Consider the following 7009-nt stretch of genomic DNA (forward strand, 5'->3'; position numbering starts at 1 on the left):
AAATAGCTTGAGATTGACAGTGTTCCATGGCCTGGGAATGGCTTTGATGTCCTCATCTTCCAAGTGGTATGCCCCTTTTCCTGCTAACCCAACCACTTTGTAAGGTTCTTCCCAATTGGGCCCTAACTTGTCGTCTCCAGGTACCAGGGTGTTTCCCATTACTTTGCGCAGTACCCAATCTCCAACTTTGAATTGCCTTGGATGTACTGTCTTGTTGTATTTTCTGGATAACTCCTATTGGTATGAGGCGATGTGAACCAGTATTTTTTCTCTTCTTTCTTCTACAAGATCGAGCTCCAATGCTATGGCTTCTCCATTTAAGTCTGGATCAAAATTTTCGCTTCTAATTGTAGGGAGGCCAACTTCCAGTAGGATTACTGCCTTCATGCCATAGGCCAAGGAAAAAGGCGTTTCTCCAGTGAACCGCTAAGGTGTGGTACGGTAAGCCCATAAAACATGAAGAAGCTCATCCGCCCACTTTCCTTTTGCTTTCTATAGCCTTTTCTTCAATCCATCTAAGATGACCTTGTTTGATGCTTCTGCTTGGCCATTCCCTTGGGGGTATGCCGGTGTAGAATTGTAGAATTCTATCTTGTATTCTTCGCAAAAGCCTCTAAAAATTTTTCCATCGAACTGAGTGTCGTTGTCAGATATTAAAGCTTTTGGTATGCTGAACCGAGTGATGATATTCTGCTAGACGAACTTCTTTACATCTTTTTCTTTTATTGATGCTAGTGTTTCTGCCTCCACCCACTTTGTGAAGTAGTCTGTTGCTGCAAGAAAGAACTTTCTATTGCCAGGTGTTGTTGGAAGTGGTCCTCCTATGTCCAAGCCCCACATTGCGAAGGGCCATGGGCTAGTTAATGGTAGAAGCTCTCTGGCCGGTTGATGTATTTGGTGTGCGAACTTCTGACATTTCTCGCACTTCTTGACATACTTCTCTAAATCTGCTTGTATGTAAGGCCACCAATATCCTTGCGAGATTGCCCTGTAAGCCAATGATCTTCTCCCTTGGTGGCTTCCACATACGCCTTCGTGAATCTCGAACAAGAATGCTTCAACTTTGCTGGGATGAACACACTTTAGGTAAGGTCCTGTGAAGGATTTCTTGTACAAGGCCATTGATGGGGAGAGCCAAAATCGTTGCGACTTTGCTCTAATCTTCTTGGCTTCTTTCTTTTCTTCAGGTAAGATGCCGTCTTTTAAGAACATTACAATGTGATCCATCCATGAAGGGCCTAATTCGGCGCAACATACCTCTTCTACTTCGGGTTCTTCAATACTTGGTTTTGGTAGATAGTCAATTCGTAACGGATGTGGGATGAATGTATCTGCCATCGAAGCAAAACCTGTTAGTTCGTCTACTCTGTTGTTTTCTTCTCTGCCAATCTGCTCTATCCGCACTACTTCGAACTTCATGATCTCTTTTCTGACTAACTCTTGGTATTTAGCCATCCTTTCATCATTTGCTTCGTAGTTGCCTAAAATCTGGTTTACCACCAGCTATGAGTCACTGTAAACCATTAGCTCGGTAGCCTTCATGTAGAGTGCTGATTTCAGTCCTGCCAGAAACGCTTCATACTTCGCTTCGTTGTTTGATGCTAGGAAGCCAAGGTTGACTGCCTGTTCCACTACTAGGCCATCTGGTGAGATGAGGGCTATGCCGAGTCCTGCACCGTGCCTATTAGACGCTTCATCCACGAAGAGCTTTCACATCTCTCCAACGAACAGCTTCTAGCAAGTAGAGGGATCGGATGATGCCTTGGGGTCACGATTGGTACTGATACTTTTTTCCAAGTCCATGCTTACTGTTTGCCCCTCACTATCTGATTGTGCCAAGCTTTTGTTTGTTGATGAGTCTTCGCCTGGTGTAGCATGGTTTGCCTCTTCTAGCTCGTCATTACTCTGATCTGTTTTGGGGTGTGGCTGGGCATCCCGATTCAGGGGTTGCGCGCTTCCTGTGGCGTTTTTCATCCCCATTTTGGTAGCACCAGTCAAGTCAACTGGGCAGATGTGATAGCTTCCTGGGGTGAATTCTGCCACAAAGTCTGCCAATGCTTGGACTTTTATTGCGATTCTGGGTTGAAACTTGATATCGTACTGTCCCAGTTCCACCGCCCACTGCAAGATTCGCCCATAAAAGTTTGCCCTCTCAAACAAAGCTTTTAATGGGAAGGCTGTGAAGACGATTATGGTGTGGGCGTGAAACTAATGGACAATTTCTTTGATGCCATCATCAAGGCTAAGGCTAGTTTTTCCAATGGTAAGTACCTGGTTTCTGCGCCCAGCAATGTCTTGCTGACATAAAAGATGGACAGATGTTGGATTTCCTCTGCTCTAACTAACACCGCGCTGACTGCGTGCTGTGAAACGGCCAGGTATTGGGGTCACTAGCAACGGTGGAGAAGACATATATTCTTTCAAACTTTCTAGGGCTAGGGTGCGGTCGTATTCTTCATCTCACTCAAACTTGGCTTTTAATGCTTGAAAAAATGATCGACATTTGTCTGACGACCGACTTATGAACCGGTTGAGCGCGACCGCCATACCGGTGAGATGTTGTACTTCTTTTACTGTGTTGGGCCTCTCTATATCCTGGATTGCTTTGATCTGAGAGGGGTTTGCTTCTATACCACGGTTGGTCACCAGGAAGCCTAGGAACTTGTCTGATCCTATGCCGAACGCACACTTGGAAGCATTAAGGCGCAACTTGTTCTTCTTCAGGATCTGGAACATTTCACCTAGGTCCTTGAGATGGTCCTTTTTATCCTTGCTCTTGACCACCATGTCATCTATGTAAGCCTCCATTGTTCTGCCTAACAATAGCTCAAATATCTTGGTGACCATCCGTTAGAATGTTGCTCATGCATTCTTTAGGCCAAAGGGCATGACCTTGTAGCAATACAGTCCTCTTGGCGTTATAAAAAATGTGATCTCCTGGTTTGGTTCATACATAGCGATCTGATGGTAACCTCTGTACGCATCAAGAAAGCTAAATCGATTGTGTCATGTCGTTAGGTCTACCAGTTGGTCTATCCGTGGTAGGAGAAAGCTATCTTTTGGGCATGCCTTGTTGACTGTTTTGTAGTCCACGCAGACACGCCATTTTTCATTCTTCTTTGGCACCACTACCGTATTGGATATCCACTTGGGTTAGTGCACTTCTCTGATAGCTCCTGCCTCTAGAAGGTTTCTCACTTCTTCCGCCACTATCTCGGCGTAGTGGAGTGCTGATCTGCGAGTGCATTGTATGATTGGTCTTGCAGTTGGGTGGACATTCAATTGGTGACAGATGAAGTTTGGGTCAATGCCAGGCATGTCATACGGTGTCCAGGCAAACACTTCGATGTTAGAGGTCAAGAATTCCATTATCTCTATTCTCTCAGTGCTGGACATAGATGAGCCAAGCAAAAAGAACTTTTTAGGGTCCTTTTCATCTGTTTTTACCTGTACCAAGTCTTCCACTGCCTTCTGTTCAGCGGCTTTGCCAACATCCGTAAACAATTCATTGCTCTCAGGTTCTTCCACCATCTAAACAAACCCTTTGGCAGCTCAACTGCCATTTACTGTGACGAAGCACTGCTTGGACATAATTTGGTCTCCAAAAACCTCTTCAATTACTCCGGCTTCATTGGGGAACCGCATTATCTGATGATAGATTGACGCTACCGATTGTATGGCATGCAGCCATGTCCTTCCCGAGATTATGTTGTAAGTGGAAGGGACTTTCAATACCCAGAATTCCACTTGTTTCGTTATGCTTCCTGCTCTGACTGGGAGGATTATCTTGCCAACTGGCCACTCTGGCATTGAGTTGAATCCGATCAGGGGAGATACGGTAGGTGCCAAGTCTTTGTCCTCCAGTTTTAACTGTTTGAAAGTTTCGTAATACATTATCTCACATGAGCTCCCTTGGTCAATCAAAATTCGCTTGACGTCGTAATCCTTGACGCAGAGAGTGACGGCCAGTGCATCATTGTGAGGGCAATATATATTTGCCAAGTCTCTGTCTGAAAAAGACATGACGTTCATGGCCTTTGTTCTCCCCTTTTTAATGGTAGGTTGCGCACTTAATACCTCCCTTAAGTGCTCAGCCTTCTTGATCATTCCCCTGAGCTCACATACTCGCTTAGGTTCGAATACCCCATGTATTACATTTATCACACCTTGAGGTGGGGCATCGATCAGCATTCCGTTTGGGTGATCGTGGTTCTGGGAGGCTGGCTGCGTCCCTCCCTCAATGTACTGGTCCAGATGCCTAGATGCCACTAACCTTTCCAGTTGTTGTCTCAATGGCGGGCAATTCCCAGTGCGGTGCCCTTTTTCCTTATGGAAGGTGCACCGGGATCTTTTGTCATAGTCTTTTTGTGCCTCTCCCAATTTAGCTGGCCATCTGACGAAAGGTTCATCGCGTATCTCACTGAGAATCCGATAGATCGGTTTTTTGAACACCATGGTAATGGCAGTGTAGACTCTCAACCACCTTTTATCGTGGTCCTCTCCGTTGTCCCACCTGCCTCGCCCGTTTCTGCTTGGACGTTCTACCGCGTTGACTTTTGCCGAAGTCTTTTTATCTAGTATTGCGGTTGTACCAGACTTTGTTTTAGCACGGGCGCCATCCTCCTCCACCCAAATGTGCTGGTGTACCCTCTTCATTAAGGCTTCCTTTGTGAGGGGGGCGTCATGGTAATTGAGTCCCTCAGCCTGTTTCTGACTGGAAGACCTCTTTTGTATTGCGCGATGACGAGATTTGTGGGGCAATCTCCTATCTAGCTGAAGGTCTCCCAATAACGACTGTTGTAGGATCTCAACGTCTCCTTATCGCCCATGTCAATGGAGAGTAGCTGATTGACCTCTACTAGCGTCTTGATGTTCGTTCTAAACCCTGTCACGAACACCTCTGCTAATTGCGCCCAAGAGGCTATGCTGTCTTCTGGTAGCCTTTCGAACCAGGTTAAACCTAGGTCGCCAAGGCTGGATGGGAATAGGATGCACATCAAAGCCTCGTTCCGCCGGTATACTGCCATGACCTGATGAAAGTGGCTTAGGTGCATGCAAGGGTCTGTCTTTCCCTCGTAAGTCGTAAATTAAGGCTGGATGAAGCCTGAAGGTAATGGTGCGTTCTCAATCGTCGGAACGAAAGGCGAGCTATGTAGCCTTGCCAATGCTTTATCTGTTGGTTCGTAGGCAAGGTGCGGTATTGGCATTCCTACCTCGACGTTTCCATGCATCCGAGGAGCCAACCGCTGAAGGGCTGAAACTCTACGCGGGTCGCGCGCCCTAGCATCCTCCTTCCGTCGTGCCCTTTTTTCAAGCACAGTCCGTAAGTCGGACGATCTAGGCAACTCCGTTTGCCCAGATGATGTTTGGTGCATACGTGAGGACCGATAGGTGCTTCCCTCAGTGTAAGACCTCAATGTTCTCGTTCTCTTAGACTTGGAGTAACTAGTCCTGGAAGTCCTTGATTGAGTGTCGCCTGTTCTGAGGCTCCTACTCTCTACTTGCGATGGCGTGGTATGCATACCACGATCTTCTGAGTGGCGAGGGGGCGTGTTGCTTTTGTGCCCCTCTCCTGTCGCCACCCCTTTTCCTTTGATCTGGCGTTTCATAGCCACCATGTCCGACGCCATCTTCCTTAGTAACTCGTCTTGTTCTTTTACGCGATCCTCCAGAACTTGAGGATCGATCCTCCGCCTCTGTCTTTCTGGACTTTGAGAGCGACGGGGGCTGTTAGTCCACCTCCCCCTTGCATTCCTCCGGGGGTTCTGTCGCTGGGGCTCTAAATCCACCATAGGAGGGATAAAAGGCAAACCTTTGCACCTCCCCCCCCCCTCTGGGGCTTATCCGTCGATGGCGGACTGTGGCAAATCTTCATTATGCGCCATTACGTCGAATCTAGCGAGAAAAACTTTGATCAAGAGGTTTTGTTCTTTCTGTGCTTCTCACAGACAGCGCCAATTGTACGAGCAAGAAATAATCTTCTCGTGTGATCCTGTTGATCAAGTCTACGCTCCTCCAAACGTCGTCGTTTTACTCCCTGAAAACACAAACGTGAGCTAGCCAGCGGGTGTGTGTCGGATACCTCTCCGATGCCTAAGTCAGCAAAATAAACAAATAGACAAAAGCTCTGTGTATTCGAGAATCAAAGTTGTGTTACCTCTCTATAGGTGATGTTGTGAGCTTTTATAGGTTCCGCGTGGCATAATTCTAGTGGGACTCTTATTCCTTCTTGCAGAGTCCTTCTAGGAATCACACTCCTGAAAGATAGTGCTTAACACCCCCCTCACTACTTAAACCAAGTGAGATGGTTTTACCCCGGATAGATGGCAGTACGACCGAGCTAACCCAGCTCAGATCTTCCCTTCAGTGCCTGTATCCTGGTTATGCATACTCCAACCGGGCTGTTAACTTAAGACCGAGCTAACCAAGCTTAGTGCTCCAATGCGCAACGCCAAGCCAACTTGGCTCTCATTTAGTTGTATCTCGGTAGCCTGTTGAAACCGGGCTAATCTACGGCCTGCTACGACCGTGATAACCACAGCGAGGTCCACCATGTGAAGCCATCATACCTTGGCTTCAAACACTATGACCGAACCAACTCCACTCCGACCGTGGTAACTGTTATTTCACTTGGACCGCGCTACTACTATAGTCCACTTGCCAAGCCCTTTTCTACCGTGGCCCATCGAACGGCCCATTACTCAGCTCGGCCCAATTTACTTATAAATTACCCTCTCAACAACCAAATTAGACCTCTTTGTCGATATCTTGGAAACTAAGTCGTAGAGTACGTGTAAAAATAAAAAAGCCCAATATCTGCACACAGAAAGACAACAAGACCGGTGGCTCGTCTACTCAAGGCATTCCGACGATTAAATCAGTCAACTTATCTCTCAAAGATATCAGCTAAAGTACAAAACTCTCAAGTAAATCATACTTTAGACCTACGATATGCTCTCTTTGTATAGTGATCAATGCCTTACTTCTCCTAACAGTCTTACTTTATAAG

Source organism: Camellia sinensis, chromosome 8, assembly GCF_055761805.1.
Source record: "Camellia sinensis isolate YWXY chromosome 8, ASM5576180v1, whole genome shotgun sequence".
In the NCBI taxonomy this organism is placed as follows: domain Eukaryota; kingdom Viridiplantae; phylum Streptophyta; class Magnoliopsida; order Ericales; family Theaceae; genus Camellia; species Camellia sinensis.